The following is a 14,434-nucleotide window of genomic DNA, read 5'->3' as shown; positions in this document are numbered from 1 at the left end:
AGAGATGTTTATTGTTTCAGTGAAGGATGTGCTGGGCCATGCTGTGAATGTAGTAAGAGACATTGAATTGTAAACCTTAAAAATGGTTAAAATGGTGAATTTTATGTTATATGAATTTCACCTCAATAAAAAAACTGTTACTATTCCAAAAAAAGTCATCTTATTCTTGTTTTATGGATATAATAGCTTCTTTTATTATTCCCTGAGGATCTTACCTTATTTTGAAAGTTTTATTCTCTTGAATGGACCACTTCCTCCAAGTTGCTTTTAAAAATTTTTTTAATTATTGTTAGCCAGTATTCTTGGATGTTTGGTGATTTTTGTGTATCTGTATGTATTCTAGAGTGGAGGACTCCAAAACCATTTGGGAGCTGTGAGAATGGTTGAGTAGGTCAGGAACTATGAAGGGTCTTACCCCACTTTTGAACTAACAAGTTAGTCTGCTGCATTTTCATAGATGCTACCAGAAGACATGAGATTCCTGGGTCAGATACAAAGGACATTATTACCCACAGTTCAGCAAGGAGCATGAGCTTCCTGCTCACGGTGGTTCCCCTTGCTCCGAAAATTTCACAGGGACAATACAGAGCAAGCAAGGTGGGTCCTCACTATGTAGTGGGTTTGTGTCATACCTGAGGACTCTTGAGCTCAAGAAATTCCAATCATTTATAATGGTCTACAAGCAAACCTACCCAATCTTTGCTCCAGAGGGAGACATTAGCAAACAAACCTGCCTTCTACTCTAGAGGGAGACAAACTTCACTATACAGGGTCTTGAAAAGCTAGTCCAGGACAAAGAGTTGTCAGATCCTACACAAGATGTTCAGAAATGGAAGAAAGACCCATGGAGAATTATCTCCCAACAGGGCTTGTCTATTGTGACTTCACTGTCAAATAGCTGAGCTGTTTCCTTGGGAACATTCAATTTCATTTTTGTGAGATCTGTTCCTTTGGATCATAGAAGGCTTTTCTAATCTCCCAACTGGCTGCTAGCATCCTGTGAACCAAGTAGGAAGGAAGCCTGGGCATCTCACTGAGCAATGTGTGTAGGTTCACCTAATTCCTCCATGATCTTGGTATGGTACCCCAATCTTCAACCATGCCTGGGGTCCCTGTGGACTTCTGTTTGGACCTCTCCAGAGAATAAAGCTCTGGCCTTTGCCAGAGTAAAGGGAGGTGTAGTCAAATGCTGTACAGAGTGAGGATGGGAATTAAGAATCCATTAGTCTTCTTAAAAAGACTTAAACAAGGCTACTGATTGTAGCCTCATTGTCATCCCTGTTAATTTGGCAACTGGTAAGTTTGGAAAATTCTGTGTTGTAAATTGGACTAATATCCATTTTTCCTACCCTCAACTTAGGTTTCAGTTTCTTCAAGCCTGACAAGTCATTAACCACTTTCCAGCTTCAAAAATTTTGTTATTGTTTTCTTTCCTGATTCTTGTTTTTAAAATTGCACTTATTGTCATTTTAGTGGAATTTCCTGAATGAACAAATAGAAGTGTGTGTGTATTTCAATCTGCTGTCTTTACCAGGAAGAATCATTGTACTTTCTATTCCTATTCTTTGAAATCTTCCAACTTAAACTAGATCTACCGTAAACCAAGATAAACATCATATTCATGGTGGCAGAGTACATTGTCTTTATTTCCTCTCAGTGGGAAGCTATTTTAAGATATCAGGGACTTCCCTGGTGGCACAGTGGTTAAGAATCCAGCTGCCAGTGCAGGGGACATGGGTTCAATCCCTTGTCTGGGAAGATCCCACATGCTGTGGAGCAACTAAGCCCATGCACCACAACTACTGAGCCTGTGCTCTATAGCCCACAAGCCACAACTACCAACCCCATGCGCCACAACTACAGAAGCCCACACTCCTAGAGCCCGTGCTCCGCAACAAGAGAAGCCACCACAATGAGAAGCCCACGCATTGCAATGAAGAGTAGCCCCCGCTTGCCGCAACTACAGAAAGCCTGTGCACAGCAACGAAGACCCAATGCAGCCAAAAATAAATAAATAAAATAAAAAAATTTAAAAAAATGTGCTAGCATTTTAAAAAAATGGCATAACATGGGGGCAAATAATATTGTGCATTATCTGTTTCTTGATCTGAATGCTGATTTCACGGATGTGTTTACTTTATGAAAATATCAAGCAGTGCACTTGAGACTTGTGTACTTTATTGTATGCATGTTATATTGCCATAAAAGGTTTACATTAAAAATTGTACATAACATGGCTGTATGTCAAAACATTCCAGTTCATTTTACTGTTGTTTTTAATAAAACATGGAATTACCACTTTAAAATATTTTTCAAATTTTCAAAGTAACATAAAATAATTACTTTTGTGTGTTCCCAGTTCACTCACCCCTAAGTGCATCCCCTAATCTCTAAACAGTATGGGGAAAGTGGTTCTCAAATACTTTGCTGCAATTAGAAACACCTGAGAGTTCTAAAAAAAATCCCACTGCCAAGGCTGCATTCCATCCCAATTAAAACAGAGTCTCTGGGATGGAGACCCAGGCATCAGTACTTTTTAAAGCTCCCCAGGAGAGTCCAATGAAGTTTACAGCCAAGGCTGTAAACACAGGTCTAGGGCAATGCTTCTCAAACTATCTGTGGTGAAGGAACTAGTTTGTGTTTTAAATTCCTGACTCATCACAGATCAAAATTCTTGCAAAATCAATAAAAATGAACTAACAGAAAAATAATCATGCGCTGAAGAATCACAGCAATGTCAACTTGCTGTCAATTTTTCTCACTGCTTACTCTTGATGTCTATATCTTGCCACAGACTGGTCACAATTCATGGCCAGGACCAATCCATAGAGCACACTTGGGTAGCACTGACTACTCAAAACACTGGAATACTCTCTCTCCTTCCTAGCACAAGCTGGGTATCCATACCCTCTCCTCTCTGTGCAAAGAATATTTTTGGAGTCTGAGGGGATTTGGCCTGGGACACGTCATGTGTGCTCCCGCCATTCTCCACAGCCCCACCGACACATCGCGTCCACTCAGATGTTGGGGACTCTGAAAGCATGGGCTGAAAACCATTGTTAATAATGCATGAGTTTGTTTGAGATTTTCCAAGTATTGTTTTTGCTTAGCTGTATTAATTCAAGAAAAACTCTTGACTACTAAAATCTTAGAATGTGATCTCATGTATATCTGTAGTGGATCTAATCTGTAAGTTGTATGTGCAAGTGAATTTCAAAGGAAAATCCACTAAAGACTCTCAGGAACAAAAATTTTCTTTTCTCTTAGTGATTTTTGCACCTTAGGCTACAATACAGTGAAAACTCTTCTGTTACTTGGGCTGGAATCTCTAAAGGACAAGTGGAGTTTCACTCCCAGGGGCCTGACTGTTGTGTTTGTAGGACTAAGTGAGAGGGAGTGGGCTGCCATAATCTGCTACCCCTGGACACTTGGCACAGTCATCTGGCAACATGGACATTTACCCATGTGGAAGGAATCCTATTAGGTTTATAAAACATGGAATGGAGAACAAGGTTTGGGATTGGAGGGACTTTCATCTGAGAGAGGAGTTCAGAATGACTCAGATGAATCTCCTGATGATGACCTCTTAGCCCCTTCCCTCTGGGATCTTCCTCTTCTTCCTTTTCCTCTTCTTTCTCTTCCTCTTCCTCTTCTTCCTCTTCTTCTCCTTCTCCTTCTTCTTCTTCTTGGCCACATGGCATGAGGGATCTTTGTTCCCCAACCAGGGATCAAACTCGTGCCCCCCGAAGTGGAAGCACGGAGTCTTAACCACTGGACCACCAGAAGTCCCTGGGAGATTATTCTGATGGTGATGCAATTGAATTCTGGTTGAAGCAGATTATCTGATTACCATGGTCCAAGACATCTCTGATTTTTATTTTTCCTTTCTAAATCTTGGCTCACCTGTTTTAGAGAATATGACACAATTATGCTTGTTAGAGAACCAAAGGCCACACCAGATGTTATTAATTCCACTCTCAGTCCCTTGTGTAGTCTTTAATGAAGCTGTCTTCAATGGCCTTATTACTCATCTGCACCTCTGTTGCATTCTGATTATATTTGCTGGGTGTGTAAAATTTTACTCCCCTAAGTGTGACTTAGGTCTGTCTCTCAGAAAGGAAGAGGAAAGGAGATGGGGGATATGCTCTGTGACTTTGGACTTGGGTACCCTTCCCAACTCAAGTTTGGTTATTTGATAAGAGGTGGAAAATTGAGGTCAAATTTCGAACATACTTGTATATAGAGATCTATCTTCTTCAAAGTTTTACACTCTATGTAAAGCTCATTCATGTAAAACCACTAGCACATGTAACATGTGGCACATGTAAACTTATTAGGGAAGAAAACCAGGAATGGAAATCTAAGCCTATGCCGTAAGTTAAGAAGGAGTTAGTTATCTCTTGGCTTTTAGTAGAAAATTATACTGAAATATGTACTATGTGCAGCCATGGTGAGGTTGTAACCAATGTCAGGCTGAACTGTGTGCAGAGTAATCTTTGAAGATTGACTATAGATGAAATGCTTGAGACTGAAACATTCTGAAAGAGATAGCAGGAGCCTTAACTTAGCATAGCCCACAAAGGATTCAGGCTGTGAATTCTGAATCATGCTACTGCTGCTCTGTGACAGCTGTATCGAGTTTTCCACTCTACGAGGCAATAGCATATCTGATTTCATGAAAACTCACAGCCTCTCTTGAAGTGGGTGTTACTATCGCTATGTTACAGGTGAGGAAATTGAGGGCCAGAGAGGCTACCTTGCTCAAGGGCACAGCTACTAGGTATCGGGTTAGAGTTTGAACCCAGAGCTGTCTGCTTCCCAAACCCATGTTCTCCCCCAGAGAGAGTAACAAGAAGTCAGCATTGTAAAATTCAGATCATCCAGTGGCCCAGCGCCTTCATCTCCTCCCGACATCATGGAAGAAGATGGTAAACTGCACTTCGTTTTTAGCAATGCCCTTAACTCGCAAAGCACAGCTCTGGTAGTGTTTAGCCTCAGGACCTAAGCGAGGCTTCTCCCTTTCCCCCCAAGTCTGAATTTTACCTTGTATGGACGCTGTGCTTGAAGGCTCTTTTTAGAAAGAAAAGGAGAGATTGAATAAGATGGCTTTGAGAATCAGGCCGGTGTGGGGTGTGTGTGTGTGTGAGAGAGACAGACAGAGAGAGAGAGAGAGAGAGAGAGAGAGAGAGGGAAAGAGAGAAAGAAAGAGGGTTAGACACATCTACTAAGATGCAGTTGGTATCTGGAATCTTACCCTTTTCTAGGGAAGGAGGAAGGGCAGTGGAGAGACAGGAGGAGACGGCCCCCCTCTTGACTGGGTATTTCAAGCTCCTGGCTCCCTCCAGATTTTACCTGGATATTTGAGGTGCTGTCTTTCTGGTCACACTGAGGAAACCATGCTTCCAGAAGATGGCCTTTCTTCTTGAGAAGGATTCTCTATTTCCTGAATCCACAAGTTAAAAAGAAATAAGTCTATTAAGGGGATGGAGGGAGAGGATGTTGTCTATTCCTGTGGCAAAGTATAGATATTTGTAGTTTTGAGTCATTTGTGGCTGGCATGGTACCTGAGAACAGTATGTATGGAATTTTAACCATATATCATCCTTGCTTGTCAATACTCGCTCTAATATCTAATAAAATTTCTCTAGTTTTAACTTAAGTCATTGGAATGTTGATACTGGTGTTGCTGTTGTCCTTTTCAGAAAATGGAGTCCAATATTGCTCTAATATTGACTCTGTGGGTCTTATAGTCTCACCTTCTGTTGTTTTATTCACATTACTGAGGCTTCTTCAAGATTCACTGCAGACCTCTCCCAGTAGCCTTGGAAATGCATGTGTGGTTGTAGTGATGCCTCATTACAGCTGGGATTTGAGCATCATTAGATTCACCCTTGTTGGAGCTAAACCATGCTTGTTTCCAACATTTCTGTGTGAATGTCTTAGATGGACAAGTGTCCAAGTGTCTCTGCTGTGATTAATAAGATCAGTGGGTTTTGAAAAATGTTAAATCAATTGTGTTTATGCTTGACGGGTAACCATTTGCCTTCTAAGATGATAATCCTACCTGCTCCTATCTTAAATAAGCATTGAACATAAAGTCTCTGACTACTTGATGGAAACCAAAACAAAAACTGAATTTAAGAGAAGTTACCAGGAGGTTATAACATCCTGCACAGCTATTGAAATTGTTTGGCAGTTTTGAGTTTGTCGCAGAAATATTATATTCTAATTCTTTTGATAATCTGACAAGAGTGTAAATTCAGTTTTAAAATTATATGATTGTGAGAAGTGTTCTAAGTACATTAGGAAAAAACCCAAATGGGGAGAAACTGAGCTTCAAGCCCCTTCTACTCCAGCCTTTTAGATCTTTCTCTTGGGTGCTCTGTTTTGGGGGGTTGCTGGTGGCTTAGGTGAAAATGATTTTTTCCCCTCAAGATACCCAGAAACCAAAATCTCTGAAATTGTTGAGCTGGTTTAAGGGAGGGTGAGATTTGGAGTGGCCCTCAGGATGCTTGGCCAAGTTAGAAAGAACAGACCCCCTTTCCTTGCACCCAGGATTGACACTTTTTGATACTAACCCAAACAACTTTGCCGGTGGAGGTCATGGAGGTCAACGTTACTCTCCCTGCTCCATCTACTGGAGGGGCGACTATGGAATGATTATATTCAGTCCAGGTCCTGGCAGGAAACAGATGCAAACTCATATTGGACATCTAGAGGAGGGATGGGCAGGGAGTAGAGAAACCAAAAGGATTAGAAGCCTTATGGCTGGGAGAGTGGGCTGTGAGGATGCAAGAGGAGAGACCAATTCCTGAAACATGGGAAAGAGGGATGGCTGTGTGGAAAGGGCTGCCTGGCAGGACTTGTGTTGAATGGAGGGACCCTGCAATCTGTGATGAGTTTTCCTGGAGGGATCTGGGGTACAGATATCTTGACATCATTCTCCTCTCTCCCTCCCACCTCTTGCAGGTGGGGGCTCTCCACTGGCTGAACAACATGAAAGTCGAGGGGCAAGTGGTCCCACAGTTGGAGAACACATAGCTCAGCCTTCAGGCCACAGAGCAGGGTGGAGAGACACAGAGAATATCTCTATCACTCCAGCAAGGGATGTCTTCTTTTATCCTGCCCCTTTCAGGTTTAGCTGGCTTGACTCTCTGCCCTGTTTCAGAATGCCCTTCTAGAGGAAAAATTAGAAATTTCTCCATTTAACTGCTGTGAACCCATATATGGAAGGGATATGTGAAAATATGAAGGAAACAAATGTTTTGTGATTTTTTAAATGGCTTAGACAAGCCATCAGCCATTTATCATTTTTAGCTTGGTTATTTTTCTACTCTTTTCCACACTCTCAGAATAAGTAGTCTTTACCCAGCATTTCTGTTGTAGAGAGAGGAATGAGAGAGATACTACAGTACATAGAATTACCTATTGTGAAGAATTTCCTCTAGCCAGAAAATAGATCATTATGACTGCCAACATTTGATAGGGGCACAAAAATAACTTGGTATTCCAAATATCTCCTTTATGTAGTTTCTAAATATCAAGGTGCCTGACATTCAGTACACAAAAATTTCCAAGCATTTAGCTGTTTTTTTATTCCAGTTTTCCATCCTTTTGGTTTCAGTAGAATTACATCCCAGAATTCCAAGATAAAAGGAGATATTTTGTGAAACGTGGTTACTACTTGTAATGATCTTTTTAGCTACTAGTCCCTGCAGATTGACAATCTCCACAGCTGGATTTAACCATTTGGCCCTCACCTGTAGATTTGCCCTTTGCCACAGTCCTGGTACCAGTCCTCTATCTTTTGGGGACTGGAGACTGGATGGAACTGAGAATCAATAGGCCAATGGCTCCCAGGTTCAGTGCCCTGTGAGTCTTATTCTGATCTTGTGCCCATTCCAAGTATGGAGGCTTGCCTGTTTCCATTTAACCAAGCCCCTTCCATATCCCAGTGTCAATGAGTGGGTCTGGGTCTCTGAGACCCCATTGCCTCAATTCCTGTTTTGGTTTCCTGCCTTGTATTCTGGAGGCTGGTGTTTTGCTTTAAACCTTGACCCATGTCATCTTAGGGATTGGAGATCTGTCAATAAACCCAGCCCCTTTGCCTGGTCCTCACTACCTATCGCCAGATTTCCCAGACTACAAACTGCTCATCTTCTTGGATGATCTCCCATCATCTGGGGTCAAACTTTCCTTCATCTGCCACTCAGCCCTGCATTCCGACTGGTAGCAGATATTAGCCATACCTGTACAGCTAGTCATACCTGGTTAATGTACTGCTGTTAATGGATAATAAGGTTTCAAACATATTTTCTTTTTCAAAACCTGGTAATAAATAAAATTTCTAGACTGTAGATGAGCTCCTCTGGGACAAGGAATCTCTTTCTCTCTCTCTCTCTTTTTTTTTTTAGCTAGGAACTCCCAGTCCCCGAAGTAGCACTTAATTTTTAAAATTAAATATAAAAAGAACAAATGAAATCGTTGTTTAGATGAGAGATTCTTTTTTTAAAATTAATTAATTAATTAATTATTGGCTGCGTTGGGTCTTTGCTGCTGCGCGCGGGCTGTCTCTAGTTGTGGCGAGCGGGGGCTACTCTTCGTTTTGGTGTGCGGGCTTCTCATTGCAGTGGCTTCTCTTGTTGTGGAGCACGGGATCTAGGTGCGAGGGCTCAGTAGTTGTGGTGCAGAGGCTTAGTTGCTCCGCAGCATGTGGGATCTTCCCGGACCAGGGCTCGAACCCGTGTCCCCTGCATTGGCAGGCGGATTCTTAACCAGTGCATCACCAGGGAAGTCCCAAGATGAGAGATTCTTAATGTAAACATATGTGCATGGACACGTGTGTGTTTTTCTGAAAGTCTTCATAAGGTTCTTTAGATTCTCAGTGGCACTCATGACTCTCAAAAGATTGAAATAACCACCGGCTTAAAATGTACAAGAGAGAAAGGAATACATGAATTACCCTTTTGAAAATATTCATTCTTTCAGGGCATTTGGATATTCTGTAGCAGCATATTGAAAAATATCAATACCACCTGGTGCTCAGGTGAGATTAAATAATGAGTACAGGGTTTCTCTTTGGGTATTAATAATAAGGTGATCTGATGGTTAACTTTTAGCTCTTGGAAATGAATGAGAATCAGCAGGACTCAGATTTTGAGGGCCCTCTGACATGAGGGAATCGGAGTCAAAATCCACTTCCTTAAAGCTTCATTTATGTGTTTTCATAACCATAGCTTATATAGTTTTTCCTCCCTTCAAAAAACTACTTTTCTATTAGTGAAATCTTTACCTTGTTAAGTTGCTGGGTAACAAAGCTTCAGCCTATTTGATATAGTCTCTGTGACAAATATTATCCCTTGGAGCTTGAGTAAATATACTGTTACTTTGGAGTGCGTGAGTATCGATATATACTGTATGTGACTGAGGACACGGTACCTGGCATATGGAGAGTGCTTGATCAGGTATTCAATGAATAAATGAATATCATTAGTTTGGGGAGGCAATGTAGTGAAGTGGCTAAAAAGAGCATTTATTTTGGATCAATGAATTCTTCGGTGTGAATTCCAGCTCTTCTGTCTAATAATGACTTTGGAAATAGGAATATTAAAAGTTTTTTCCTCTTTGGATTCTGTGAGAATTGAATCAGATAATATGGGTAAAAAAATTAGCACAGTGCCTGTGGGTAGATTAGGCGCTCAATAAAAGGTAGCTATTAAAGTTATTATTATCATTAGCATCATTCTTAGATCACTTGTCTGGATTCCTTGTAAAAGAATAGAATAAAGTTTGCATGTGTATGGATTTCATTCAGATCTTAGGTAATAAGTTTGGGGGCATGTTTTGGCCTATTGGGTATCTATCAAGTTCTTAACTCTGGCTATACATCAGGATCGCTTGTGGAATATTTAAAAAATACAGAGGCTTGTCTCCAATTCAGGATTTTGGGGCTGGGTCCAGGGCATGTGTGTTTTTAAAAAGCCCAGCAGGTGACGATGATGCAGAGACTGGTTCAAGAATCATTGCCATAGGTATTATATAAAGAGTGGCTTTAAAAATGTGAGATGAAGACGGAGTGAGGTTTGCTAACATTGGACCTAGTTGGGTCCTAGATAGGAAGAGAGGAATACCGGATAGTGATGAGCCTGGGCTTGGGAGCCCAGTGTAAGAATTCAGCCCATCCACTTATAAGCTCTGAGGACGATAGACTGTAAGCCCCGGAGGTCAGCAGCCATGTCTGTCTTGTGCATCTGTATATTCCTACACTGACCTTGAACAAACTATGTAACCTCTCTAATCTCCCTGTGTTCTTATCTGAGAATTAATTTAGTTAACTTATGGGTACCTGTGCAATTTACAGGTAATAGATGCTCAACAAGTAGTTCCTATCCTTTGTGTGTGCATGTGTATACATGCTGCATCCTCAGAAAGGACCCCTTGTTGGAGGGGGTCATCGAGAGAACGTGACCACTGGTTGATCCACAAGCTAAGTCCAGGCAATTGGAGGTTCCTCATCCCTCTCCCACAGAATGCATTCTTTCCACCATTACTACAGCAGGGGCCATTTTCAAGGACACAGCCTTGAGATAGTAATGCATTGTTGAAACCATCTGGACTGAATACCAGACTGAACCCAGTTAAGGCCTCTATATAAACTTTTAAGTTTCTGGGAGATGGGGCAGAGATCTACTCGTCTTGTGACCGCCCAAGACAAGCCTCCTAGGTAAGTTCCCTTGCTGATTAAACCTACCATCTACCAATCTGTCTCTTTCTTAGGTCTCTCCTTGTCCTCCACGTACAGGGACCAGTTTCAGATTTCACCCAAGAAGTTCCCAAGTTTGTGGACCAACACCCTTCCTTATTTTTCGAGGTATTTTAATTCATGCTATTCTGCCACTCAAATTCTCTATTCCAGCCAAATAGATTTATTTACTAACCTCTGAACTTACCCTGTATTTTTCTGCTTTTAATTTAGCACTTCTCTCTATATGTGTATATCTCTATAAAGTTTCCCCTGACTCACACAATGTAAACTAATCACTCTTTTAAAAAAATTCTCATGGTTGTGTTAATTTTGGCACTTGATCATGTGCTATATGTGAGTTTTTTTCTATTATTAGACTGAACTGTCAAGCCTTTTATTGTTGTTTAACTCTCCTTGCATTTATATACATAGCTCCTCAGCTAGGTTGCCTTTAAACAAGCATTGGACCTTGGAGGCAGGGACAGTATTAAAGTGTATTTCACATAGCAAGAGTTCAATGAAGATGCATTGATTTGGAAAAAAATTTGTTTGACTCTATTTTCTTTTGATTCCTTCATTTTCTTTTATGGGTTTTTGATAAAGGTTTTTTTGTTGAAACTCTTATACATATTGCTGGCCCCGACTAGAAGATAATTTGAGTGCAAAGAATGTTTAGGGAACATTCTAAATTTGGGAGTATATACTAGGGGTTTAACAAGGAGGAGACATTCTCCCTCTTCTTTGCCTGCCTGGTGAATTCTCACCTGTTCTTTAAGCCTCACTTTTGTCCTCCCCACCTTCCAGGGAATGTGAGTTCTTCCTTAACCTGAACTGTAGACCCTCTATTATGGAACATTGCTTTGTATCCCTTCATTTATCCATTTATTTCTCCCACTGGCTTGTGTGTTGCTGAGGACATAAATTTTGGCTTAGTCATCTTGGTATCACTGGCATTAAGCACAGTGATTTACCTATAGAAAAAACTCATTAACTCCTGAATCAGTGTGAGAACACAGGGACTCATATTCAAGTTGTAGAAGCAGGATATGGCAGAAGACAGTAGTTATAACTTAGAAAAGCACGTATTAAGTTTCCAATGAGTGATATAAACAATAAGCCTTTGGAAAGAGTATTTGAGGAAACATAAGGAAGAAACTTTGGACAAGGTAGAACTTGATGGAGGGGTCAGATTTGGCCATCTGTAGAAGACTGAGGAGGTCATTTCCGGTGGAGAAAATGAGCCAAATTAGGGAATGGGGGCAGTGCATCAGTAAGGATTTTTGGTTGCACACAACAGAATCAACTCTAGCTAGTTTAAGTCAAAAAGGAATTTATTAAATGATCTAGAGAGCTCACACAATCTCTTCACCTGAGAGTAATACTTAGACGCTAAGGAGCAGTCCCCCACCCTGCTATGAAAGAGTCTGGACATGTGACCTTTCTGGCTTTTACCTTTGGAAGGTGGGACAAATGATGAGTGAAATAATCAGAATGTAGGGTAGTATTAAACTATGTTAGGTGGACATAAATGACTTTGTGCCTGAGCATATTTGGGTGACAGCAATTAGATCAGGTAAGCTAAAGCAGAGAAAAATATGAGGAAATAAATTTGGGAAGATCAGTAAGAGCCAGATCTGGGAGATCCTTGAATGGTACTGCAAAGATGTGAACTTTTCTCCAAGTGAAAGGGGAGCATGGAAGATATTTGAGCGTATGTGTGTGGGGTGGGGGTGAGAAATATTCTGGAAAATGTCATATTTTGGCATTTCTTGAAGGCTGGGTGATTTAGTCACAGGAGAGAGCTCTCATGAGGAAGGAGGATCTGGGGCCTGGCACTAAAGCCCCTTCAGAGGAAGATTGGCTTTGGAAAGGTGGGGGGTTAGCTTGGGTAATAGTGAAGGTTCAAGAAATGATGGGCTGGGATGTGGGGGCCATCCGGCTGTGACATCAGTCACCTCATTGATTCAGCTGATTTGGTTGGTTATGTAGTGTCCCCTTCCTCTCTCCACATTCACAGGCATCCCCTACCCCAGCAGCTGTGAGATCAGTCAAAGAAAACCTTCACCAATAGAGGAGGTCTGTTCTTTCATCAAGGGCATATGAGTGTGTGCATTTCCTTATTAGAGCATTAGGTGAATTCCTCTGCAAGAACCAAAGAAGCTCTCAAGAAGTAATGGGGTGACTCAGTAAGTTGGGAGACCCAGTAAGAGGCTCTCCTTCCCTCCTTTGTAGCTCCCTTCTGTTCTTGCTGCTGCTAGAACAATTTCCCCAAATTATGAATTCCATCAAACCCAGAATTCTTAGATGGTTCCCTATTTCCTATAGCAGTGTGTCCCAAAGTGTGGGACAAATATTCCTGGTGAAATGTAAGATGATTTAGGTGGTACGTAAGCATGGCATTAAATCATCTTAAGTTACATAGTAGGAAATTTATTCCTTTTAAACTTCTCTTTCAGTCCTTCTGCTTTTGACAATGAGAAAGTGTAAGACTAGTCTATCTAACACTTCTAAACTCCATTTTTAATAAGGAGAAAGGGCCTTAAGCTAAGTATTCCAAATGCAAGCATATCATGCCATAATTTTAATAATATTATTTTCTTTAAAAAATTTATGGCAAACGATTTCAGTTTTTCATATATGGCAGTGACATAAAATTTTAATGTCTGGATACTTAGGAATTATTATTAACTTTCTTGGATGTGATAATTATGTTTTTTAAAAGTCCTTTAAATAATGATTGAGAATCCCACAAATTAATGTCAGACACCAAACCACAGATCCTTGCAACTCAGAGAACACCAAGAGTGAACTTTTAAGGTAAACCACAGACTCTGGGTGATTATGGTATGTCAATGTAGGATCATCCTTGGTAAAAAATGTACTGCTCTGGTGTATGATAATGGGGGAAGTTATGCAGGTGTGGGGGCAGAAGGCATTTAGGAAATTTCTGTATCTTTCTCTCAATTGTATTGTAAACCTAAAACTACTCTAAAAAATAGTCTTTTAAAGTTTATGTATACACACACACACACACACACATGAAATGACATAGTGTCTGTGATCTGCTTATCACAAATGAGTTAATTCAGCCATGTGTGCTGGTGGAGGTGGTGTGGAAGGAAAATATAGAAGAAACAAGGTTAGACATGGATTGATATCTGTTGTGCTGGGTACATGTAGATTTATTTTACTATTATCTCTACTTTTGTATATATTTGAAAATTTCCGTAATAAGGTGTTTAAAAGTCAAAAGAAAATTTCAATGTTTAATGTAGAAAATGTAATCAGAAAAACTAAATCAAATAATATAGATGGTATGTGGATAAAGCATTAGTCAAATTACTGAAGTCTATGGCATACTGGTCTACTGGAAAAAGTTCAAGTTTCACATTGGGGGATCTAGGGTCTTTCCTGTTAGAACCCTTTCTCACCTCCTTTCTTGCTTCTCCAGATGCAATAATATCAGGTTACCAGGAGTTTCCTGGTGTGTCATGCTCTCACACACCTATGTCTTAATGTAAACTCTTCTGTTTCTCAAAACGCCATCCACACATGTTTGCTTGGAGAATTCCAGCCCAAACAAGGGAAAGAAAGGAACATTCTTATAGGCCCTGAAGGAAAAGTTGAAATCACTTGGGACTAGCTGGACTTAATACCAGGAAAAGAAGGAGCCAACTCCAAGGTTTTAAT

The 14,434-nt window shown here is 40.7% G+C and overlaps 1 protein-coding gene across 2 annotated transcripts in view; it reads left to right on the top strand.

Moving 5' to 3' along the window:
- Nucleotides 1-14,434, top strand: part of SLC35F4 (solute carrier family 35 member F4) — a 275,047-nt gene that overhangs the window by 19,433 nt on the left and 241,180 nt on the right. The window contains exon 1 of one of the 2 annotated variants that reach the window (XM_007192926.1): nucleotides 10,816-10,870. The exons of the other annotated variant lie outside the window; for it this stretch is intronic. The gene's annotated coding sequence lies outside the window, so the exon portion shown is untranslated. Of the gene's footprint in view, nucleotides 1-10,815; nucleotides 10,871-14,434 lie in introns of those variants that run through there. 2 annotated transcript variants of the gene reach the window in all.

This window comes from Balaenoptera acutorostrata, chromosome 3 (genome assembly GCF_949987535.1).
Source record: "Balaenoptera acutorostrata chromosome 3, mBalAcu1.1, whole genome shotgun sequence".
Classification (NCBI taxonomy): domain Eukaryota; kingdom Metazoa; phylum Chordata; class Mammalia; order Artiodactyla; family Balaenopteridae; genus Balaenoptera; species Balaenoptera acutorostrata.
This window is presented reverse-complemented; position numbering and strand designations above follow the sequence as displayed.